The sequence below is a fragment of the Cygnus olor genome, chromosome 1, assembly GCF_009769625.2.
Source record: "Cygnus olor isolate bCygOlo1 chromosome 1, bCygOlo1.pri.v2, whole genome shotgun sequence".
NCBI lineage: Eukaryota > Metazoa > Chordata > Aves > Anseriformes > Anatidae > Cygnus > Cygnus olor.
In genome coordinates, this window is record NC_049169.1 from 116,367,322 (window position 1) to 116,393,086 (window position 25,765).

The 25,765-nt window shown below is 48.0% G+C and overlaps 1 long non-coding RNA gene across 2 annotated transcripts in view; it reads right to left on the reverse strand.

Annotated features, from left to right (window-relative positions):
- Positions 1 to 5,292: 5,292 nt before the first annotated feature.
- Positions 5,293 to 25,765, reverse strand: part of LOC121064154 — a 33,464-nt gene continuing 12,991 nt past the window's right edge. For both annotated transcript variants that reach the window (XR_005816355.1, XR_005816354.1), the window contains 2 exons: positions 7,624 to 7,684; positions 5,293 to 6,206 (listed from right to left, as the gene is read on the reverse strand). This is a non-coding gene — a long non-coding RNA (uncharacterized LOC121064154). The remainder of the gene's footprint in view (positions 6,207 to 7,623; positions 7,685 to 25,765) is intronic.

Genomic DNA, 25,765 nt, shown 5'->3' on the forward strand with positions numbered 1-25,765 from the left:
TTGTTATCTAGTCTGTGCTCACAGCCTTCTTTGCTTGGCAGAGCAAGACAACCAACAGGCTGTAAAGGGTATCATCCGGGGAAAAGCCCAGAAACAAGCATACCCTTCTAGGACCCCAAATATCTATTTTCTATATTAATTTGCACATATTCTGAAGCATGCTGTAGTTGGCCTTGTATTCTTGGTAAAATATCAACTCCTTTCTTACGTATATCACAGAATTACAGCAACTTCACAAAAGACTTATTTGTCTTAAAAGAAAGACTAAAGACAAAAGACAAAAAACCTTTAGGGTCATGGCAACCTACCAGTAGGTATTAATGGCATCCCAGTTCACAAAATCTTATCAAAACCTTGCAACCATCCAAGCAGGTTCTGATGGAGCAAATTAACACATCACAAGGTCTTCCTGCCTTCCACCCAGCCTCCAAACGCAATGCCGTCTTCTGGGTCAGACCAAACAATTCCTGTTTCTGTTAAACTGATCAGTCACGTTCCTGACTAAACTGGAGTCAAATTCTTTCCTGGGCTTGTCAGGAGTCAAACTGCCAGCTGGTTGTATAGCCACCCACAACTTTTTTTGTGGTCAAGTGGCAGCAAAATGGAAAAGAGGTGGGCCAAAACCAGGATGGTGGCTGATGGAGGGAATTGTAGGAGCAGTAGAAATGACTGCTTCAAGCTCCCCAAACCACCTCTGGACTGAATCACGCAACCAGCGAGAACAGAAAAGTATCTCAAAGGCAGAGTGAAACACCTCAGGATTATGAACCACACACAGCAGGCAATGCAAGGGAGAGAAAAGGAGCTGAATGCATCCAAAGCAAACCACCCGGCACTGAGGTTGGCGAGGCAAAATGCAGCAGAAAGACAAGAAAAAGGAGAGGTGGGGCCTGCCGACATCCAGGGCCCAGTGCTGCTGCCACAGCGTCAGCAGGAGCGGGGCCAAAATGATATTAAATCTGCAGAAGCATTGTCAATATAGCAAAACGCTAAATGTCGGAGGGTCAGCTGCAGGCCAGCTACCGAAACCCAGCCAGGCTGTCTGAAAATGGAAGGGAGGATAAGCTATAACATGCTAATATTGCAACTCATCATTTCCATTCCTTCTCTGTAACTCACACACCTTCTTGCCTGTTTTCTTATGGAAACAGAACACCCCTTCTGATCCCCTTCCTCCCTGACTTTAATAGCTTTTGAACCTCCTGGCCAATTTTGACTGAATTTACTGAGCAGAATATCAAAGATGGCTTAATTCCTGTAAGAGCTGCCTTGGCTAGACAGAGAAGAGGATTTATCCTACTTGCACTTGAGGGACCATAGAATCATGGAACCACAGGACCACAGACTGGTTTGGGTTGGAAGGGACCTTAAAGCCCACCTGGTTCCAACCCCCTGCCATGGGCAGGGACACCTCCCACCAGACCAGGTTGCCCAAAGCCCCATCCAGCCTGGCCTTGAGCACCTCCAGGGATGGGGCATCCACAGCTTCTCTGGGCAGCCTGTCCCAGTGCCTCACCGCCCTCACAGTGAAGAATTTTCTCCTTATATCTAATCTAAACCTACCCTCTTTTAGTTTAAAGCCTTTACCCCTTGTCCTGTCACTGCACTCCCTGACAAAGAAACCCTCCCCAGCTTTCCTGCAGGCCCTTTTAGGTACTGGACGGCCACTATAAGGTCTCCCCAGAGCCTTCTCTTCTCCAGGCTGAACAACCCCAGCTCCCTCAGCCTGTCTTCACAGGAGAGGTGCTCCAGCCCCTTGAGCATCTTTGTGGCCCTCCTCTGGACTTGTTCTAATACTTCCATGTCCTTCTTTTGCTGGGGGCCCCAGAGCTGAACGCAGTGCCCCAGGTGGGGTCTCACAAGAGCAGAGCAGAGGGGAAGAATCACCTCCCTTGGCCTGCTGGCCACGCTTCTTTGTTTGACCTCAACTCACCATTTACCAAGCAACAGAGAACTCGCGTGCTCAAGCCAGTGCAGGGGTGAGGAAGAAAGAGACCGAGGGAGGTGTCCCAGCACCAGGAAAAACTCTGGCCAAGCTTGTCTTAGACATCAAGGCCAATTGAGCACTGGAAACACTTGCTAGTAATGTGTTTGGGAGACATACTCTATTTAATGACACAAAGCAAACTCTCCTTTTGTAGGCACGTACATCGAATGATGCCTTTGAGTTGGGTCAGTGCTTGTGCTGAGGCACTGCCCCGAGCCCTAACCATCCGCCCTCCCAGCGGATCTGCACACACCTGCCTCCCGTTTCCACCCAGGGCAGAGTGGGAGCTATTTTACAAGAGTGCTCTCCTCCTGTTTTCTGGCTGTTTATAAGCAGAGCTAACAATCAGCCTGCATAAAGCGGCAGAATAGAAATGGAAAGCGTAACATGACAATCACATGCCTGGCAGCAGGCCAAATGCTGACAGGGAAGAAGCCCAAGCAGGCTTGTTAACCTGCTAAAATAATGTAACTTTTCCCCACTGTCATATTCATAGATGGCTTCTGCCACAGCAGGTCAGTAACAATTTATTTATCAAGTTTGAAGCACAAAGGGTAGGATATTCTAGCAGGACCCTGCTGGGAGGCCGGAGAAAAATGTGGTAAACAGCAGCAAAACGATGTGCTTGTGGTGAGCATAAGTGTTTTGGGGCTTCTCCTTTTGCTGAAAACTCTGCTGGTGACTACAAATCTTTCAGTGCAACTTGCAGTGTGCATTTATTAGTTACAGCACCAACACGCCTTGTACCAGTCCGTGGAACCTCAGGAGAGCCTAGCATAGCAGCAGAAATAGTTTTGCAAGGAAGGCAGGATCAAGGAACGAATATCTCAACCCTGATCTCTTCACCACTCTGGCAGCAGCGCTAGGAAACTAAGGATCACAATACGGAGAACAAGGATGTTAATTCTGCCTAAATAACAGACTGCATTTCCTCTCCCCGGCTGTTCTGGGGAGCTAATTACACAGATTCCCAACTCAAAGAAATATAAAACAGTCTGCAAATGATTGCAATGTTGATGTGCTGGCAGTCCAAACCGTGACATATGGTCCTTCAGTATGCCATCCCAGAGAACAGGCTCACGAGCAGCGCTCATTACGCAAAATAATGTCGTAAATAAGAGAAAGAGGCTGATTTTAGAAACGTGCTTGAGGTAGCCTCCTCATTTAGCCCCACAAGAAGACAGTCAGTGTTTTGCAGAGCTGCTACCAGTCTGGTGATAGGTTCCCAAATGCACCTCCCTTGAGGGGGAAGGAAGGTGAATCACACCCAGCCGGGATCCCTGCCCAGTCAATACCCACATGCAAACTTTGCTAAGTTTTTGGCATCCATGCTCCCTCACTTGGACCCTGGCTGAGGAGCTCATGGAGTGAGGGATGCGTGCACAGAGTTCCTGTAGGCCAGGAGGGAAGAGGGGTGAGACACCACTGCCCCAGCAGCTTCCACGTGCCTTGGCTCACAGCCACCTGCTGCATGGAGGGTTGGTGATCCTGGAGGTGGGCATCACTCCTCTTGTCACAGAGCTTGTGTAGTGCCCCACAAGGGAGACCTTTCCTTGCTCCTCCTCCTCCACGCTGTTCTTGCCCAAGCTCTTCCTCCACCCATGAGGCACAGTGCCTGACTTGCTGTCTGTGTGACCTGGCCCACTTCCAGCAGCCCACCCAGGCCCCATCGCCCACCAGTGCCTCTCTGCCCCGGTGGGCACCTGGCCTTGAGCAGAAACCCTGAGGACCAGCTCAGCACTCTTCCCTGGCAAGCACAGAAGTGAACTTCCCTGTGCAAAGGTTAAGGACAGACGTAATTTATTTTCTGCTTCCCCTTGGGGATACAAAGTTCAGCGGCTGGGACAGCACAGAGCAGCGTCCCCACACCAAACAGCACCGAGACCAAGATTATGGCCCGGAAAAGAGGTTCCCTAGGCTCCACTGCCTGCATCCTCATCCCAGCCCAGCCAGCCCTCCTGCTGTCCCATCAGGACAGCATGGCACCAGCAGGGCAGTAGGGGAAAGGCAAGGGACAGCATGACCAGCTCCTCCCTTAAGTCATCATTTTGCTGCTCATAGGCCTGGGCAATGGGTTATTTTTACATGCCTAACATCTGCCCTGGACACAAGTAATTTGCTGTGGAACTTATTTTTCCAGGAAAGAAAAAAAGGAGCACAGTGCTATCATTTTTGCCTTCATTACTGCCCACTGATATGCCAAATTCTGGAGTGCCGAGGGCCCCAGACAGCCATTACCTTGTCCTGGCTGTGTTTGGCCTTCAAACAGGCAAATATAACTCTGGTAACTGCATAGAGGAAAGCTCAAAGAGGCCACTGGAGCCTTGTGCCTCTTGGGAAGGAGGTAGCAGATAAACAGGATTAGGGAATTTAGCATAGCTCAACCTGCCAATTTCTGCGAAAAGGAAATGTAGGCAGTGCCTGCAGCCCTGATTCAGAGGAGAAGCCTTTGAAATGCCTGCCAGGCCAAACATGTTAAGATACAAGCTGATTTTCCTCCATCCCGCGGTGCAGTGTGGGGAACAGCCCTCCTCTCCCACCCTGCGCCCAGGACACCCTCCTCAGCAAGCAGGCCTGATCCTGCACTGCCCTAATTCAAACCTGCAAGAGGGTCTCTTGCGGACAAAAATGAGAAATTTCACCAAGGAAAGGTTTCCCAGGATAATCTTCATTTATTCATCTCTTTTTAGTTGGAGCCCAAGGGGAGCACACTGGGAGAAAGGGCAGGAGCAGTAGAAAAACAAGCTGCTGCTGTGTCATCAGCTCTGTGGTGGTCAAGCCCAGCTCAGGCGGTGTCACTGTACTGCCATGTCGGTAATACTCTCTATTATCAATAGCAGACGTGTCTTTTTGGCCCTCAGGCTCAGCTGGGGACAGTGCCTTGAAAGCGCAGAGCCAGCTTTGAGCAATTCAGTGAAGGTGGGGAGAGTGGCAAGAAGGAATCAGAGCAGAAACCCCAACAGTCTCCACACCACCCCGTGGCAGACCCACAGGGGTGCTGTGACATGAAAGAGGACCCCCCTGATAACAGCGTGGCCCTTTCTGGTAAGTCCTCCTTGGGGAGCCCCTCTGGGGCTTGGTGGCACCCCATGCTGAGCTGGTGTGACACTGGCTTGCCCCAGCCAGGTCGGGGCGGCCATTTTCGTCTTTGCAGCAAGGCTGAGCCTGCAGGCCTTGTGCCTCCGGGGCCTGATCTACCCCCAGCAGGCACAAACACGAAAAGTAGCTGCATCCATACATTTCTTAGCTCTCACCAAGTCCTGCTAAAGTAAAGAAAACACTACGATTTTAGTGCATCAACCTGATTTTAAAAGCATTTATTTGCAGGTAGGGATCCACAAAAGTTTTGTTTTCAAGGTAGGTCTGGGCAGCCTTTTGTTTAAACTTCCTCTGCTCCTGCACAAATGGCGTCCACCACTGGCGAGTTATGCAGGCGAAGAATTAAGTGGGGAATCACTTTTGTTCCCTGCATCTGATCTGAATTTTCTTTCTTCCACAGCATGTGATATTTGTTCTCTCCCTCAGGGTACTCTTGTCCTTGGATGAGATTTCAGTGATGCTCTTAAATCCTGTTTGGACAGACTTCCAGCAAGCCACAGACAGCTGAAAGCCTGGTTTTGCAACGTGTGAGGTAGGACCATTTAATACATGTCATGATGAGAAGGCACTGGGAGAAGCTGCTTCTTGAGAAAAGGCCTAACGTGGTGGTCAGGTTTCCAAACCAATGCATCACTTTCAGACCTGAAGGACTGCAGGTAAACTGCTTTGTTGGCCCGCTCCATGGTGACCCATGTCCACTGCCCACCTTGATGGCCCTTCCAGGAGTTCCTCAGGGGCACCACCTGCCCCGCATCATGTTCAGCCTGGTCCTGTTAATTCAGGAGCTGGCAAGAACAATCGGCAGAGCTCAGCAGCACCCAGAGGCAATGCTGAGGGCTGGGAGAAAAGTGGGAGACCTAGGAGTGAAGCAGGATGGTGACCACAACAATATGGTTCAATAACATGCCCATGGAGGTCCTGGCAAGCTGAGCTGTATCCTGTGTTGTCCTGAGCACTGATGCAGTTGGATGTTAAATGATCATAAACTTTGGACCTGAAGCTTTACACAGGATCAAACCCTTGAGAAGAAACTCATTTCCCTCTCTTAGTCTTTCTCTCTCAAGTATGATGTACATCAGATTACATCTATGCAGAGGTCACTCAGAACAGGCAGTAGAAGCTGCAGGTAAAGAAAAATGATCAAAGGAATGTTAAAAAATATCAAATATCCCACAGCAATCTGAAGTAATAGCTCAGCTGCTATAAAAGGTGAAATTAAACAGGACAATCTGTAAAGATGTGCCATTTCATGCCAGATAAAGGAGCTAGCTTCTCGTCTGCTAGACTGTTTTATCATCTGCTCTTCCAAGAATCCATCTCTGCTAGTAATGATGTCAAATAAATCTTCACTAAAATGTAAAAATGTTTATGATTGTACTTACTGACCCGCTCCTTTATTAAATGAGGACAATAGGATGATGCCCTGATATTTGCTAATGGGTTACTCCCATCTAACCTTTCCGTGTTCATTCAGATCATCTGTTTTCATTTCATCATACAATAGCTGCCAATAAAATTAAGCCAATTAAATTAAAGGTCTATTATGTTCTTTGAAATCAGGCGAGACCTTTTTTTTTTCCCTCAGTCAATGATCTGAGAAGATTTTTGATAGGGCAGCTGGGAAATCTGGAGCAGATTCTCATCTGCTGTAAATTGGTTTAGCTTTTCTGAAATCAATAGAGTGGCATCAGCTTACCCCAGATGAGGGCCTGAACCCTTATGCATATGAAGAAGCCTCAAGCCTGCAGCTGTGGCAAAATTTAAATCTGGAATTACTCCTTCATGCAATCTCAAAGACCTTGTCCGCATAGGGAAGTACTAACAGTTACATATAACATAAGTTCTGCAGGTAGGTATAGCATTAGCAGCCAAGTATGCAGTGCAGTTACACCATGATCTCTTCTTTATGTAAGTGCCCCTATTCCAGTATAAAATATGACCTTTTAGATTTCATTTTAAATGTGAGCTATTCCCAAGAGGCATAAGTTAGATCAATATAAGACTCCAATGTCACATAGTAGTGTCTGCTCGAAGCTGCCTGCTTTGCTACTCTGATATAAAACATTTTACTGTATTTTTTTCCAGTTGAGGCAAGACCTTAGTATCTCATTCAGTGATTATTTAAATAAAAAGGCAAACAGAGGAGGAATGTTCTACATCCTAGCAAAATCCTAAGCTTTAGCCTTGAAATTCCATTTAAATATTTTAAGAACTAGTTCTGGACATTCCAGCTGAGAACAGTCTTTATTTGCAGACAATGCATTCACTCTGCCACATCTTTGAGTGACTTCTCATTTCTGGGCCAGGCTTCCAGTAATTTATTTTTTTTTTTGCGGAAATCAGCTGCTTCTTGGAAAACCTCATTTAGTTAGATCATCGTGATTGAAAAGGCTAAGGCTGATAAAGCAGGGTGCCCGTAGTTTGTTCTCCTGCCTTACCATGGGACAGACACTTTGTGAAGAGCTGAACATGCCCCTCGGACAGGATGTGTAAGTGAGGGGGGCTGACCCGTTTCAAATATCCCCTGTGTGACTCACCGGCTGATGTGGTCCCCAGTTCTGTCTCATCTTCTTTTTGTCCACAGTGCCTTTGGAATGCCTGATCAAAACACGACGGAAAATGTCCTCTCATGTGGTGGGACGGGGACAGATGCCTCCAGTCAGTCGGCAGGAGATGCCAGGTCACAGCCTGGATCTCCAACCCAACCAAGGCAGCGCCTTGGGATAAAGACATCTCAAAGGAGACGTGCAAATCCCCTTGTACCTCCTCAGCAGTCGCAACCGGTTTGTAAGCCATACGTGGGACCGAGGTCATGGCCTGGCGAGGTCCGGGGGCTGCTGTAGGAGGCTGAGCTCTCAGCTACCAGGAACCCTTGGAGCGCAGCCTCCAGCAGCAAAGTGGCCTGCCTGGTGGAAACCCTGCGCTGTGGCAATCACAGCAGGGTGCGGGGATGGAGCAGCTCCTTCTGCAGGCACGGACGAGCGGCAGCCGCTTGTGCAAAAGGCCACGTGCTGGCATGTGGTCACGGGAGAGAGGAGGAGCTGCCAGAGCCGCTGGGGACTACCTCAAGGAGGCTTCCTGCAAGGTGTTGGGCTGCCTGGTGGGGTGAGGGACACCAGCTGGGACTAGCCGCGTGCTTTCCTTCATTAGGGTGGGAATGAGACTTGCCTTTCTGCAGTCCCAAATGGTAGGCCTTGGGAAGAGAAAGTGTATCTGTTTTAGAGGCCCGGGATATCCTGATTGACCTGTTAGATGGCATAGAGGAGTGAGCTTACTCACATTTCCCCAGAAGGCATTTTTCTTTTTGAGTTTTAGTGTCTTTTCGCTAATAATAAAGAAGGGCTGTAGATCTTTTCCATAAAATTCTTATGGCACTAGTGAAAATTTCAGGAATAAACCTGGCAAAGACACCATCATTTAACTCACATCACAGTCCTGGATCCTTTTTTCAATTTGAAAGTGTTGCATCTTTCTTAATATTCTCTCTGAATGCTCTGCCAGAAGACAGCTGCAAACCCATAAATCATACCAGTACCGCTAGTAAATTTTAATCTCCACCCCTCTGTTAGCCATCATCCTGAGGAGCTGGCACACACCTAGAAAGTGTTTTATTTGTCTTCCTACAGACTTGATGGCAAAGTTAGCACGATCCCCACCAAGCCTATACAAACTCTGAAAGGCAAATAAAGACCTGGAGGAGCTCTTTCATAAAGATTGAGAAGAGAGAAAATGCCTTCCCGCAAGCCTTAAAGCAAACTTGGGAATTAACACTGAACAGCTTTGTGTGTATTTCTAAGTGAAAGACTTTGTAAGCAAAGCTTTATTTAACTCTCTGCTGTCAGAAATTCAAACAGCGAAACAGCTCCTAACCCTAATTAACTCAAAATGTTTGACATCTTAGAAAAGCTTTGAAGCACAGAAGGGCTCTCTAGCAGCCAAACCTACAGTGCAGACCAGAAGTTTCCGTACTCAAACATTTTTTATTTGTATCAGGCATTGTATAAACTGCATGAAACCTCACACAAGATCCAGCAATGTCTTTTGCTCCTGGAATGCATTTTTCTAGGATAAAAGTTTTGAAGTGATCCACCCATTCCTAACTGTAAGCAGAAAATCCCAACTTCTTTTCAGACCCAAGGGGCATAAGATCAATACAATAGATACAGTCACAGAGTCTACGCAAGAGGGACTGGCTGAGAGGAACAAGGAGGGAGGTGAAAATATCTCTTGCGACAAGATCAGGCCTTCCTCTGAGCTGATCTCCTCTGTGCCACCAAGCAGGGGACCAACCAGAGATACCCTGCAGAGGCTTCTTGCCACCACAGTCCTCATTCGGGCTTGAGATTGGCCAAGGATAGAAAGCTGAACAATCTCTTTCCTCAAAGGATCTTATCACTCATTTATGGGTTTCCAACTCTAAACAGTCTCTGAAACTATGCAAACAAGAATTGACTGCTCGCTGCCTGTTAATGACCCTTGTACGTGCAGTTTCATCAGCTCTGTGTAGAACTAATTTTTGCTGAACAGTCACAGCTGAGCTGCTGGAAACGCACACGTGTCATCAATTTCAAGAACCATAAAGGTGAAATTAGTCCCGGGAGATCCACACCCCTCCTGTAATTGTCGGAATAATGGAGTTATGTTGGGATAAAAGAGGTGTAAAGAACGACAATACTCGCTTGGCTCTTTATGTGCTGCATCAGGAAAACTTTATCATTTCTGCCATATCAGGCGGATTCTCTGATCACTCACACCTTTGTAACACAAGAGTGATTTTGATGAAATTCTTTGTTAATGATTACGTCAGTAGAGTCACACCACTGAAAAGAATACGACATTTCCCATTTGCAATGCACATTAGAAGTCGGTGATGATAACTTCCACAGAGTTACCCCTTTTCAGGAGTGAAGCAGTGGAGCTCAGATGCCTGGATTTCATCAAAGCAACACGCAGCTTTACAGCCACTTCCAGTTGCTCACACAGAAACAGCATCTTGAGATGCTTTACTACCCTACGGCTTACAGAAGCAAACAGAGTAGCCACAGCGGTGCCACAGGTAGCTACTGCTTCTCGTCACATGAAGCCTGGGAGCCCCAGCAGGAGAGCCTGGTGCCAGCAAGATAGGCAGGAGAGGGGGTGCTAGCAGCTGATGCGCTCACAGGAGGAATGGTGTTTGACCAATAGAGGCAGCAGCAGAACGACTTCTTCATCTCCAGATCTGCCTCGTGTCTCTGATTCACTCACAACAGCGGGTTTTGAGAGGAAATAGAAAGATAAAAGTAGAAAGTTGCTGAAGAAGATAATCTGAGTTTGTATATAGTTGCAAACCAGCAACCTTTCCCTTAAAGAATCACTGTCTTCAAGGTGCTCCCATGAGGACTGGCACTCCCTTTGACCAAAAATGAAGTGTTGCTGTGATAAGGATGATCCCAGGGCTGTGGAAGATAGGGTACCATGTTTGGGGTTAGCCGGGGTGGTGTGCCTGGCCGTGGGGCTGCTCAGAGGGTTTGCTAACGGAGGTCATCTGGAGTGGTAACTCACACACAGAGGAGCAAGCCTGGAAGGGATGGCGGACAGCCCTGGCCCATCCTGGTGGGCAAGGGCTGTGCCTTGCTGACAATGGTGGAGGTGCCTAGATCCCGTGCAGCACGGGGCATGCAGCCGTGGCTCCCACACGTGGCACCCGTGCAGCTTGGGGGCCTATCCACCACCCCACGTGTGCTGGGGAAAGATCCTGCAGGGCATCCCTGGTGTCTCCACCGGGCTCTCCTCAGGGAAGATCGCCGAGCACTCTCCCTGAAGGCTTTCCCCTGGAAGAGTGGAAAACCACCAGCAGCTGTCAGCAGGGAAGCGCAATTATTGTAAGAGAAAGGGATGATGAGATAATGCACGGACGGGGGTGGATTGCAGCGAGAGAGAACAGCAGTCATTTTATAGCCTGATTTATCGAGCAGGGGTTATTTACGACAATATCCATAGTGCAGTGATGGAACCACAGCTTTCGGGGGGGTGACGTGTCCCAGCCCAGCGCTAACAGCTGGGACACGGGCCTGTGTCACGGGTCCCCACTCTCCTTTCCGCCAGGCAGACCAGACACCTGGGGTGCTTTTTTTTTTTTTCTTTTCTTCCTTCTTGTTTGCTAATGTAAACAAGAATTCCATTAAATTCATCTGGGAGCAAAAGCTGAGAGCACAAAAATCAAATATTGCAAGGCATACAGAATCACAGGGCCTGGCAGCACTGCACAAATGTGTCTGTACTTTTCCAATTCCAGAATAACTGGAAGAGACTCGGCTAGCCCTCTGCCAGACACAGGGACACATGGTGCCTTGTAAAACTCGGAGCAGAGAAGAAAGTGACGAGGCCGTGCAGCCCAACTCCCTGCAGATGCAGAAGAGTAGCGTGAGAGCCTTGTGGATCCCGTCTCGCACTGCGGATGCTCTTGCTCCCGGCTGTGACTGGGGGGGAAACCAAGTCCACATGACAAGAGCATCAATTAAGAAAAGGGCTTGTTAACCCCAATCACCGGCCAAGTCAATATGTCCAGACTGCATCGAGGACCTGTGTCACATGGGCAGACCAGTTTTGATTCCCACTGCCTCTGGCATTTCAGCGGCAAGCTGCATTTTGTGGCATAAATTTGTCCTTAGTTCACTCAAAAAGCTCTGCATTTATCTTGGGATGTGTTTGATGTAACACGATTTTCTCAATATCATCCTAGTAAGGACCTGTGAGCCACAACCTGCATTCCTCATGCGTTTGATATTTTCAGAAATCAGCTATCGAAATATCCACTCCAAGGGGAACATCTCAAGGAAGAAGTTAAAAATGCCTTTTCAGAAAAATGTTGTTGTAGGAAACTAAGTCTTCTCTCAGGTTTAGAGCTTCAAAACCAGTCCCCCTTACAAAGGCGTGGTTTAAAGGAGAGCATCAGTTTGCATTTTGTTTCTAGACAGACATTTATTAAAAACGCCAAGAGTTAAGCACTTTTCCAGGGAATCTCACTTGTTCCTTTTCCGCCTGCAGAAGGAGAGCAGCCCCAACCTTTCCCCATGGAAGCACACCAAACCTGACACCACACAGCACCTAGGTCTCCCATCTTTCACTCCAGTTCAGGTGAGGAAGCACTGAAAAGGGCTCTGCTGATGCAAAACTGTAGAAAGCAAGATAATCGTAGGCACAGTGGTTGTGGTGATGTGGCACCTGTGTAGGATAGGAATAAGACAATTTGTTATGAGAAGAACCAGCAACAGAACCATGGACTCTGGGAAAACTGGCCGTGCTGAAGGAGCATGAGACACCTGAAAAAGCTCTGTCAACATGCTAAGTAAATACACTACAACAACCAAGATGAGCTCCACGACGTAGCGGGTGGCCAGAACAGGTTTTTCTCTGTCTGTGCACACACACGCACATTTATAAATACACATGCAGGCACACAAGCGCATATATTCAGGTAGAAGTATTATTCAGACAGAGGTCTAATTTTAAGTCGATGATGCCCATTAGAGCAAGACGTAACCAGCAATTTGGAAGCATTTTGAAGCGTTTCATTTTGTGGGTGTAGAGCCGCCAAGTCGCTCTGTAGAAGCAGCAGTGCCTCTCTCCTCGGGAGGCTGTGCTGCACGTCCCCAGAAGGCAGGCTGGTGCCTCCACTTTGCCCTGTGCCTTCCACTCCAAGCCAGTCCTAGGCGACAGATAGCATTTGCTGCATTATCACCTCTTCCTGCCCCTTTCGCTGGAGTTTACATCAGCCCGAATCTGGCCGGGCTCATTTAAACAGCTGTCACAGAAAATGTCACCGTGTTTTCCTAAGCACAAAGGGATTTAGAGAGCCTAGCGCAGCAAGTAGCAATGTAAAACCCACTTGCTTTACAAGCACAATCTTGCTGATGCAAAGCATAAGACATATGCCGAGGGAAAGTTTAATAGTCACCTGGAAAAAGCATTAACTTGAACTACATCCATTTTCTAATGGCATATTGTGTATGTAACAAAACACCCACAAATAATTTCGGGACCAGGGATGTTCCCCCTTCTAATTGTTTTCATCATGGGGGCCGCCAGGGCTCTTACGTGCGCTTTCGACTGCCGCTGTGAAATATGTGTTCCCTGTTTGTTCTTGTTCTGCCTCTGCAGGAAACCAGGGACTCTGGCTTCCTGTAGGCTGCAGATGCCTTATTCTTTGTATTCCCCAAATAGGAAGTCCTGGGGTCATTCTGCCAAATATATGGAAACTCAATTTCATTTCAACGCAGGATTAATCACTAGGAAGTGTCAGGACATTGATGGTCCGATAACAAGACAGTTACAGCAGAAACCTTTTATGGGCACCAGAGCTAAAGCGTTTGGCGACAGACATGAAACTATACGTCTCTGCATCAAACGGGGAAGGAAGGCTACCTGATGAGAAGGAAGGCTACCTGATGAGAATTAGTGCCGGCAATTGTGGTAGCCGTGGGTTTTTTTTAATGCCCTGTAAACCTCACCAAACTTTTATCCCTCCTTAGATTTTTCAGAGGAAGGTAGATTGCTCGTGATGACTAACGCCGGTTTTTGATGACTAAGCTCTATGTTTTTGCTCTGCAAATCACAACAGTCTGCAGCGAGCGTCCTCTCGCTTACAAAAGGCTGGCAATCACACACCTCCGCTCAGTTGAAGGAGAGGCTTCTGGTTTGCACCCTTGCGAGTCAAAGACCAGTTGCCAGTGCATGTGAGTCAAAGACCAGTCCCCTGTTTCCAGTGCATGTGAGAGGGGGGCAGGTTTTCCAGGCTAGCAGATGCAATAAGAGCACTGGAAAAAAAAAAAAAAAAAAAAAAAAAACAAACAACCACTTGCTGTATTTAAGTCCATAAGCAACTAAAAGGAGCTTCCCCAAGCTTGTTCAGACTTTCTGCCTAAAACATTATCCAAACACAGCCAACGCCATCTTGCTGGGAGATGAGCAGCTGTTGTTATCCCACTTTAAAGGCTGGGTGAAGTGAGGTGCAATGACAGAGCTTGGTCTGCACCCACAGAGTTGGGCTCTTCTCCAGCACCCAAATATCGACAGCAGCAGTCTTTATGCAGTGCCCAGCCTCCGCTCAGGGCTTCAGATAGCTTGCAGAAGGGCTGCTTCACATAGCATCCAGTTTTGGGCCCCATCAGCATGACCTTCCCATCTGAGCGGGTGAGCTCCTGCAGGCCCCATCTCTCCTACTGCACCCTGCTCAGCTCGTTAGATATTTTAACACTTTTTCGGAGGTCTGGTTTTAGGGACAGGTACAACATTATATTACCGTGACACTGGGCCGTGTTCATCTTAGCTGTAGTGGTGACAGAAATGCAGTTCTGCAAGTGATTAACATGTTTTATGGCAAGCCATTAAGGAAAAGACAGGGTTGCGTGAAGTGTTTCGTGAGTAAAATGTCACCTCCTGCCTTAGAGGAAGAGATCTGTCCAAATGTTAGACTTTGCAAAGACAGCACACTTCTAAAAACATACTCAGATTAGCATTTTCTTGGAGGAATAGTTAAAGGGGAGGGAGGAATCTCCTTCACCGCCAGCAAGAGCTCCTTCACAGAGAACAGCAGGCACACAGTGCTGTGCCTGAGTGCTGAGGAGCTCTTGTCTGCTCTGCAGAGCCCCTACCAGCAGCTAAGCTGCCTGATTTATGTCAGCGACGGCTCCTAAAGGAGGCTGAGCTTTTATGTGGAAGGGGGTGATTTGGAAGATTTATTTTAATGTCTTCCCCGAATGAAATAAGCTGTATTCTTCTGCAGGTCCGAATTCTGCTTACTATGTGGCTTTTCCTGGCCTACCTAACCTGGTTTGGGAAATAATCGCTTTTTCCCAGCAAAACTTCTGAACGTCAGCTTAACTGAAGAGGCCGATGCAGCAGCAAGCACACATAAAAGAGAGCAGCCTAGCAGAAATTAAATATAAAGGTGACAAGAGGCAGGAAACATGGGATAAAAAACAAACAAACAAACAAACAAAAAAAACCAGGCAAGAGAAGGATTCCCAATTGTAAATCACTTTTGTCATGGGCAAAACCCTGTCACGGGCTGAGTCCAAAAGAAAGACATCAAAGAAGGCATAAAGTGTGGTCCCAAAGGAAATGGCCGTGCTCTGGAGGACACAGCAACTGGGGATGTGAAGAAGCTGAGACCCAGAAGAACGGATCCTGCTGAAATTTGTCGTGATATCTGTTTCAGTATTTAAATCCTGAGTTGGAATAGACAAAATACATGAGGAACAGCATTTCGTCAACTGAAGGGTTTCCCCAGAAGCCCTGGGCAGGCTTGTGGTGTGCACGCGTGTGGATCAGCCGCAGCCTGTGGTGGTGGGTGCGAACAAAGGGGATGTGCCTGGCCCTGTGCCGGCCAGCTCCAGCTGCTCCGGGAGGAGCTGGCACCAACAAGGAGCCTTCAGGGCCTTTTCCAGCCCTTGGGAGGCTGTTCTGGCACTGACGTCTTCTTCCATGTCCCTTAAGGACATCTCCACGCAGCTGGGAATGGGGAAAGGGGCGAGGGGTCCAGCAGGGATATACCGAGAATAAGGCGACCAGCGAGCAAGAATTACATTTCGCAGAAAAGAAGCAAGGAGCAGGATTTCAACACTTGTTCCCTGCTCCATGCCAGAGCAGGAACTGAGTTTTGGATGGCTTCATCATGGGGAGAGGAGGGAGGAGAAGGGAGCGGGGGAAAGGGCGAGGGGAGCACGTGGAGAAAGCTGGAGAGGAGCCCTCGGTGGCAGCCGGCATGAGCTGGGGCAAAGCCAGCGTGCCTGAGGTCAGGCATGAGGAGCACTTAGTCCTCAGCATGGCCATTCATTTCCTCACTGTTTTTTAAAAAAATACATATATTTATAGGACCATTCAGGGCAGGGAAGCTCTTTGAATCAGTGCCTGGCTGTCAGGGGCCGACCCCGATGAAGGCAGGAGTAACTCAGAGTGCTCCTTTCACACCAGCTCCCCAGGTGTCCTGCCGGTTGGATGCCATTAGGGCTGATCTCAGCTGACCCTACATTGCTGTCACGTTGATGTAGCACCAGCGATGGCTCTTAGGGGCTCACCTCCCAGAGCAATTTAGGGGGGCTTTCTCTTCCTGCCTTGACATTCTTCTTTAAAGGTCCTCAGCTTGTGGAAGTGTGAAACCTTTCAGCCCTATGACAGGAAATTCTTCAAAAGAAGGTGCTTTCTCTGTACTCCACGCCATCCTTGGAGCTTCTTGCAGCAGCTAAGCTTCTACCCTAAGGTGCCCTTGATCGTGTTGCTGCATGCACAGCACTCCAAAAAGTGTACTGCCCATTTCCAAAACCCACGGATTGCCAAAGGAAGCCTTGAAGCTGCCCGCACACTGCTAGGTGCTGAAGATGCAATTCCTTTCCCCACGTGAGCATCTGCCGGGCTCCGCAGCGCTTCTTGCAGGCCAGGAGGGTCACTTCTGGTTTCAGGGCACGGGCTGCAGCCTCTGCAAACGAGGACTTTCCTGCCCGATACAGCCCTGGATGCTGGCCAGGTGGGGATGCTGCTCAGGCACCACCGTGGCTCTGCTGCGTTCCTCATGCGTGCAGGGAAGCCCTTGGAGGACAAGCTGCCAGACAAATGCATCCCCAGGAGGGGATAACCCGGGTGAGCATGGCCACGGAGTAAAGAGATGCTTGAGCCTGTGGAGGCAACGGGAACCAGGCACTCGGAGAAACATTTTAAAGACACCCAGTGGGGTTTTCAGAAGACCCCCATCTCCCAACCCATTTATTTTAACAAAAGCTGGGGACCAACAGGCTTCCAAAAAACCCTCTGCGCCAGCCGTTCCCCTGGCCAGACGGCGGTGAACCAGAGTGGCCACGCTCGCTCATTGAATTATCTTCAACTCAGGGTCCAGCATCTGCACGGCTTGGCTCCGTCACGCTGGCTCCGTGCCCGCTGCAGGAGGACACGCAGCACCTGATGGAGCACGCAGCCTGCTGCTGGAACAGCGCCAGCCCATCCAGAAACGCGCCGGCTGCTGAACACAAAGCAGCAGAGGGGGGGACTGAGAACGGCAGTGCGCCGCTTCGTGTGATCTGGGGGCAGTGGTGCTAAGTGCCCTGAAAACCGATTTACCGTCTCGTTGAACCACGGCCTGCGCTGCTTGGGAAATTTGGAATAACATTTCCAGAAATACCTAAGTGCTCATGATGAATTTTACTGCCAAAAATTAATTTCCTTCATTTCCTCTTTTTCCTCCCACTTTCTCCCCTTATTCCCATTGCTGTTTCAGGAGCAAAGAACTGATGTCATTGCCATGAATAGCTCTGAATTCATTTGCTTACAGTTTTGGGCAGGGAGATTTTTTTTTTTATTATTTTTTTTCCCACCAGAAGGTCTTATTGCATTCATTCTCTCCTCCTTCCTTCTTGCACCTATGCCCGGCCTCTTCCTCCCTGCACTAGCATTTCGAGACTCCCCCTCGCCACTCTCCTAGTGGAGGCATCACTACTGAGTCATCCCTCCGCATCCAGCCCATTGCTAACCCACCTCGTGCCGTTTCCTTTACAAGGGTTGCTCACTCTTCTTCCCCACATCCACCCCAGCGGTCCATGCTCTGAGCGTCTTCACCCTCAGTCGCCCCTGTTACCCCCTCTCCAAATTTTCTCTCTCCTTCCTCTGGAGTCTGCATTATTTAAGGTGATGCCCGCCCCTTTCCCCTACCTGCTGTTTATTTGAAGGCATCCCTCAGATGTCCTCCCAAGTTTCTGGCCTTTATTTTTCCTCACACGAAACTCACTGCCTTATCCTCATCCTTACAGTCACTGAGGGACAGCAGGGATGGGCTTGGCAACCTTTCCTTCTGATGGTTTACCATGGGAAATAGATTTCCCTGTTTGGTTTCTGCTTTTGTTTCCCTGCTCTGCTCCGGGAGCCAAAGTCCCGAGACATCCTCCCAGAGAGGAGGCAGCCCCAAAGGAAGGAGGTCCGGCTGCTCACTGAGGCTGGCGACACAAAGGAAAAGCCTCTCCAAAAGCCTCTTTGCGCCTTTGTGCTGCGGAGGGTGACTCAGAAGACAGCCCTAAGCAGACCGTCTGTGCAAGGTGTGAGAGGACGTCACAGGTCCTCCAGGTCTTTCCTTCCTCCTCCTGCAGCCCTTTGCTTGCGAGCAGGTCTCTTCTCAGGCTGCCTCTGCCCGGGTGTCTGGGAGCTCAGCAACACCTGGGATGAGCATCGCAGGAGGAGGGAACGATACTGAGTGTTTTTCAAAGAGGAGCTGGGGCTCCTCTGAAGCGTTTGAGTCCTCATATCAGAAGCTGGTTGTTATCACTGTGGAGGAAACACACTTGAGAGAAGCCAGCTGCAGTCAGGGACCACGATAGCTGATAGTTACAATACAGGAGGCTGCGTGAGTTTTTACATCAGGGTCAAGAGCTTCTCCTCTGGCCCATACCAGCCTCTTCATGGTTCTTGCCAGAGAAGTCCAGTGTGCAGAACGGAGGTAAAAGACGGGTGGGGAACAGGGTACAGCTCACCCAAAGACTGTTCTTTCAGAGGTGTATAAACGCAGCCTGTGTCGCCGCGATGTCAGATGGCAAAACTCAGTCACCCAAGTAAAAGGGAAAATTATAGGGTGCTTTGCCAACAAAAAGAAAGAACGAAAAAAGTGTTGAAGTGGCAACAAACGATTCAACCAATAACAGCAACAACCTTTCAGCAACTATTCAGGCACTGGCTATTCAGCCAGTCGCTTTTGCTGCCTTTTTTATTAGCCACATAGGATGGAGGTTATACGACCCTATCCGGGTAACATTGTTAAACCAGGAAAAGATACGACAGCAAAACAGTTTTTCTGTGGCTTAATTAAATGGCCTCGATCCAAACTCCACTGAAGTCAATAAGAAACCTTGCCACTGCCTTGAACGACTTTGCATGACTGAATACTCCCAGCACGGCTTTAATAGGAAAAAAGAGTGAAGTTCAAGCTGCAAAATACAAGATAGACTCTGTACAGCAGGAAAGCTGCTGACATGCTTCCATGGCATAGGTGGCTCTCACTGATGGGAGAAAGGAGGCTCTGACCTGATGGGAGAGCTGTGGGGATCTGCATCTTCGTTTTCTCTCTGTGGACTCAAGGAGCCACTTGTGATTTACATGAATAAAATATTTTTTTTAATTATAAAATGTACGCTATCAAAGCACCAAAGTGCACCTCTGTACATCTGGGAGAGGTAGAGTGTGCTGACACCCAGAGCTTGTTTTCTTACTGTGCCAGATCTTGATTATGCTGAAGCGAATGGAAACACTTCCACAGAGTTCAGCAGGATGGTGATCTCCCTGGGAAGGGCTGGCACTGTGCAGGGCACACTGTTGCACACTCTGGACTTGCTGGTGCTTTGCAGACTCCTTTTTGTAGATGCTTCTTGTTTATAAGTAAAAGTACTTAGATTAACGTTGCAAAAACAAATAGTCTAATGTTGTTACATTTTAAGGGCACATTAACTTGAAAGAGCAGCCAAGTTTGTTGACTAAAATGATTTACACAACTCTAAGGCCACTAAACAACTATTTCTCAATGTCTCATCGGCAGCGCAGGGGAGCAGGAGCTAAAAATGCCGCAGCTCAACAAACAGTTCTGTGTTCCTGCTGTTGATAAGTACATGATGTTTCTTTGTAAATAAAAGGCTGTCAGGGGTTGCTTTAATTTAAAAAAAAAAAAAAAAAAAAAAAGCAACACCACAAACAAATAACATGAATAATTTCTAGGCATGTACTGTCCTCTTTCCCTCCTTTCATTTCCCTCATATGACTCCATTAAACTATCCCCAACAAATCCTCTGCACTATGCCCAGGGTTCCCAAATTACCTTCAAATAGGCTGCTGTCTGGCCAAGAAGCAACCCCTAACACGGCTGATATAACGCTACAGCCCTTTGGTTGGCAGGGACAGGAATGCCCACGTGTCAGTAAACAGCATTTACATGAAGGGATCATCCAGAGTGCCCAGGTTGCCTGAGAGATGCTGAACATCCTCCACCACCAAGGATTTGGAAGAAATTAGTTTTTTTAGAGGTCCCGATCTAATGCCCATTGCAGGTGGACATTGATTAAGAGCTCAGTCAGGATTTCTACTCTGCCCATCAAAGGCAAGTGCCCAGGTGCCTTGCCAAGGAAGCCGGATAAAGTGGAGATGTTTTTTAACAAAGCAGGTGAGGGAGGTGTAAGACAAGCAGATGGAAACTGAATTCAGAAAAACATTGTGCTAGCAGGCATCTAATAGTGAGAGCAATCAGTCAAGGAGCTCATTACCAAGGGACACTGTGCAATCCCCATTTCTTGATGTCTTTACATCTAGGCAGGCAAAACTGCCCTAACAGGGCACTGTTCAACCAAAAGCTGTCGTGCTTGATTTTAGGACCTGAAGGATAAAATCCAAAGTCTTCCACTGTACAAAGGTCAAGCAAAGTGAGGACAAAGGATTTTAAAAAAATTGAAGATATGAATGGAGCCATTAAAAAGCCTCAAAAAGTTTTTGTCTCTGTCAAAAACGTAGGAGAAGCAGGATGGGAGAGCATGTTTTGCAGCTGAGCCGCAGGCAGGGAAAATACCAAGAGGCACTGCACGGCTCCATCTGGTTTGGTAATTTCTTCGGCCATGGCTGCCAAACAACAAAGACATCCTCGCTGATGTGTTGACTCCAGCAGGTCTAGTGAAGCATGAACCCTGCCAGCTTTCACAGCTACAGAAAGAGATGAGAACCACTGTTTAATGTCATCCAGTCACATAAAACATAAATATGTCCTAACGGAGGTATGCAAAGTACTCGCCTTACTTCCTTTGCTACGCCAGCTCAGAATGCGTCATGCTGCTGCAGTAAAAATGGTCAAACTACTGAATGTCAGATCTGGGGCGTACCTCTCCTATCTTACACTGTCTGTCTTTTCTCTTGGATTTCCATCTGTTCTCTGCAGGGAGCAAGAGAGCCTCACTGTAAGTAGACAGACGTCTCGCAAACTTGATTCTCACTCGGGTCCTACATCCTTACTGCGCATATTCATTACACAGCTCTGTTCTGCCACACAAAGACGTCTGGTCTTCTGCCTGTGATATGGTTATTTGCCAGAAATGATTTCAAATAGAGCAGACAATGAGCCTGTTACTTAGTTTTCTGATAATTTTGTTCTGTCACACTGAGGCAAAATGATAACATCGGTGCTCAAACAGCTCCTACACAGATGCTGTCTGAGACCCGTTCTCCTCCTGGAGATTTGCTGACCAGCACAAGACAGAACAGGAAAACATCGCTTTGAGAAACATTTGGCAGTATCTCCGGGATGCAGGGATAAGACCACGCATTGAACTCTTTTTACATAAACACCAATAGGGGATAAGTCAGAACTCTTGAAATCGGTATGTCACCTTATTTCAACATCCAGCTAAAGTTTGATGTGAAAGTTCAGTCAGAGCTGTATCTGGCCCCGTGATTTATAGTGTTTACTGAACTTGGGAGCCAGCATGATGGTAAAATATCCCAGATATCTCTTTAATCTGGATAGTTTATATCCAAAATCATATTTAACTGCTGGAGGATGGGGAGGAGGGAGAGTCACGTTTTGGGCTTTGTTTTATGCTGTGCTTCTGTCCTTGGGCCGGAGAGGAGAGGAGAGGAGAGGAGAGGAGAGGAGAGGAGAGGAGAGGAGAGGAGAGGAACACATCCATGGGGAAGGGCAGAGGCCTTGGGATTTCCCCCCAGATGTGTGCCACAGGGCAGGAGGCTCAAATGAGAAAGGCATGGGCCAAGCTTGGCACATGAGGCAGCTCAACTGACTGCCCCTCCCTGGGAGTGAACAAACCAACAATTCAGTAATCGTCCCCCTGGGACACGTAGCTATGCATATGGATTTTTAAACACCATTTTTTACATTATTTATAATATAAACACACATACGCATATAAAACTCGAGAGACCTTTTCTTGAAGATGTTTAAATATGGTGGGAAGCTGTCCTGCTTCCCTGCCGGCAAGGCCCTGACATGGTTCTCATGTCTCTTCCTTTCTCCACAGATGTCTTCAGGAGACGGTGGAGGTTTTGTGCTTGCTCCAGTCCCTCGGGAACTGCTGGGGCAAGGGATGAACCTCCACAGGGGACACTGGACGAGGTGAGACCAAGCTGCCCCAGGGCAGGAGCTCTGTCATGTCTGGGAGTTGTGTGAAAAGTGAGGCCTGCCATCCAGAGAGCACGGCAGCTCAGCTACATTGGTGCAATGTGGCAGGACCCCAAACTGCCACAGGTCCCAACACAAAGCTGCTGCGGGTGGCACAGGCACGACACAACACCTGGGCCAACACCAGGCCCACCCACAAGTGCAACGCTGGCTTGTTGGGATGGTGACGAGACCGAACAAGGCCCAGGGCTTCTCCAGGACACCATGACAAAGACGTGGTCCGACGGTCCTCCCTGAAAAGCCAGCATTTTCTGACTTTGAGTCCTGAAAACACTCATCACCGGACAGTCGAGGAGGCAGACCCAAGTGATTAAACCAGCAAGAAAACGCCAGAGAGGAGATGATTTCACTGCACTATTGAAAGCACATTTCAACAGATAAGCCTAGCAACAGCGGCCCTGTCTCCAGGCTGACTCCCAACAATGAGCTCCTGCTATAGCTCCCTGTCATCCCACTGCACTGCTGCGGATGAGTGAATGAATGAATAAATAAATAATCTATTGCAGCGTTCGTGCAATAAGCCGAATATTAGCACGTGGCTCTCAAGACAACCTTTATCGAAGGAAGCAGCATTTATATTGGAGAAATTTATCTAAAAATAAATGATTATCGCTCATGTATACACACAAATACTGAGGGCAAGATATGACTTTCTATAACATGAAATGACTCATTTTCCCCCTGAAGTTTTAGTGAGTGTCGAAGATATGCACTTCTAAGAGTGAATCACTCCAAATGGCCACTGGGTGACTGGCTGGGATTGAACTAATCGTGGGGAGGAGAGCTGACGTAAGAGCCAGGGGACTGGGAATGCATGGGCTATTTGCAGGGCAAGGATGGCAGGCATTAGCACTCAGTTGTCACTAGTAAATCTTAGATTGCTTTGACAGGTGGCAGATTGCGAGACGTGAACGGCTACAGCTTCCAGGGGAACACTCTTTTCATGGAAAGTGGGATGAGGCCAAGGGAACAGCCCATATTTCTTTTTTATGTATGTGCGCAAACACACACACACGTGTATATATGGCTGTAAAAAATAAAGCGTATCTTTTATGGATAAGTAAACTAACTTGAACCCTCGTTTATATTTGCTAGCTAAACCCAGGAGTAACAACTCAAGCTTTCTGGAAGCAAAGCTCAATTGCCAGCCTCCAGAACAAGCCAAAAAAAGTTATGGTGAGTTATCTACAAGCCTCATAAGCACGAGAGAATCCAACGGCTCCCCAGATATTCATGGGAGAGTGTGAGGCTGGATTCAAACCACTCCTGGGACAAGCATTGACCAGATTGTGGTGCCTGAAGTGAGAATACGTTATAAACATATATATATCCCACCCCTGTGAGAATACGTTATAAACACATAAATATCAGCTTCGTATTGGAGCCATGTCCAGAGGAGGGAAGTGAAAGAGAAGCAAGCCATGCCTTTTCAGACGAGTTCACGGCTTTTAGCAGTCTCCCTTTACACGCTGCTTACAGCAGCCTGGCTGATAGGGAAGGAAAGATCCCAAGAAAGCCCTGCCATCCGGAGGAACTCCTCCTCCTCCAGAAGCAATGTAAGCACAATTGTACTTTGCAATAACAAATGCCAGCCATGCAACCCATCGCCCAGTTAAAACAGGCTGCAGCAGCAATGCACCAGTGCCGTGTAAGTGGCTGGACGTGCAAGCTCATGTTGTACTACCAGCTACTTGTAGCCCCCTGCATACGGCCCCGTGCCTGATGCATGTGTGAGTGGCTTATACCTGGTGAATTCAGTCACCGAGCTGGGGTCTCGCACGCACTTTGCACCTTGCTAAGGAACTTCTTGGTATGGCTGGGTCTTCTGTTCTCCAGCCCTGTGGAGAGCAGCCAACACAGCTTGCCCTGCATTTTGTAGGGATGTTTGTGGAAACAAGTGACACTGGGGTACAAGTTTTGCTGTGGGCTATAAGAAAACATGAAAATCAAGCCAAACTGATTCAAGCCAAACTTGTTACGAATGAATGTTTCCTCAGAGGACAGAGCTGTCAAGCAGAAGGTCTCTCAGAGAACAGGAGAAACCTCTTTTGACTAATACAATCTGCCAGAAATGATGAAATACTGGAAGGAGTTTGAGAATGAAATGCGGGTATTCCCAGCACTGCCATGGTGATTTTGTGTGACCTCTTTGAACCATAAGCTCTGCCTGCCCTCCCAAGGCAGAGACAACAGGAATGCGTGTGGTTTCACCCCCTCCTAACACACCAGACAGGTAGGGATTTTAAGCCGATGAATTATTTGCTGTAAACATTCTTTTCCACTTTGCTAATTGTTCCCATACCCACTTGGGTGGCTATAAATGTGTTTGCGATTATTGAAGAAGAGAGGGATGCAGCTGCGCTCCATCCCCATGCAAACCCTTCACACCACGAGGCTGCAGTCAGCCCGTGCCCAAGGCACAGAGCTGTGCAGCTGCACATCCACAGTCAGCTGCTGCTGCAGGGAAAGGGCCGGCCTCGCTAATGAGCCTCATGCAGGAGCACAACAGGAGGGCAAACCACTTGTTTTTTTTTGCTGACATGGAGTTATTCAGTTGCACTTCCCGGTCCCATGGTAACTCGTGGCCAAAGCCACAGAGAAACCCCAAACTAACCTGATGAACTGTTCCAAATACTGGTATGTTTTCATTTCCTCTTCCTGAGAACAGTCATATAAAAATCATATGAAGCCCTCTAGCCTCAAGAAAGTGGAGCCCTCAACAGCGAGTAACTCGTGGTTTCTAATGAAATGAAAGTTTCTGGGTTCTTTTGGGAAGAATTCCAACAGCTCTGCTCTTACAGTGGTGCAGCTTATCTAGAGGGAAAGGTCCTGTACACAAATATGGACAAACTGCTTTCCGATCCCACAGCACCCCAGCTCTGCTCTGATTCCAAAGTGGGTAAGTGTTAACTGCAGTTTCCATCCTCCACCAGAGGACGGTCAGAGGACTGTCATGCCAGTGGGTGAGAAGACTTTAGAAACCACACAGACAAGATCTAAAACCTGCACATGTGAGGCTAGGGACTTCAATGTGACATGCTTATTTAACACGGAGCCAGGTTTTCTGTCTTAAAGCACGCAATAGTTGATACCTGAAGGACAGACTCTGGCATGAGCAATTTTGGTAGGTATATTCTATTTTCAATGGCTGAGACTCTCCTTTGGAGAATAATTAAGTATGCGATATATGGTCTAAAACAGCCAGGAAAGAGATTGAAAATACAGAAAATTGAAAGGAAATTATTTCAAACTGGAGTGCTTTGACTCTGGAGACTAAGTTATAAATGCTTTTGAGAACCTGCATTTATTACTTGCAATAAATAACTTTTCTTCCAAACACGCCTTTGTGTGAGAGACAGATTAGCAGTGCAAGTGGAGCATATTTCTGCTGTGCAGAAGTTACTTATTTTAGAATAATGGACGTCACAAATTGGCCCTGCATAGCAACACTCATTGGAAAAAGATCACAGCTCCACTTAACACAAAAGTGCAATCTTGAA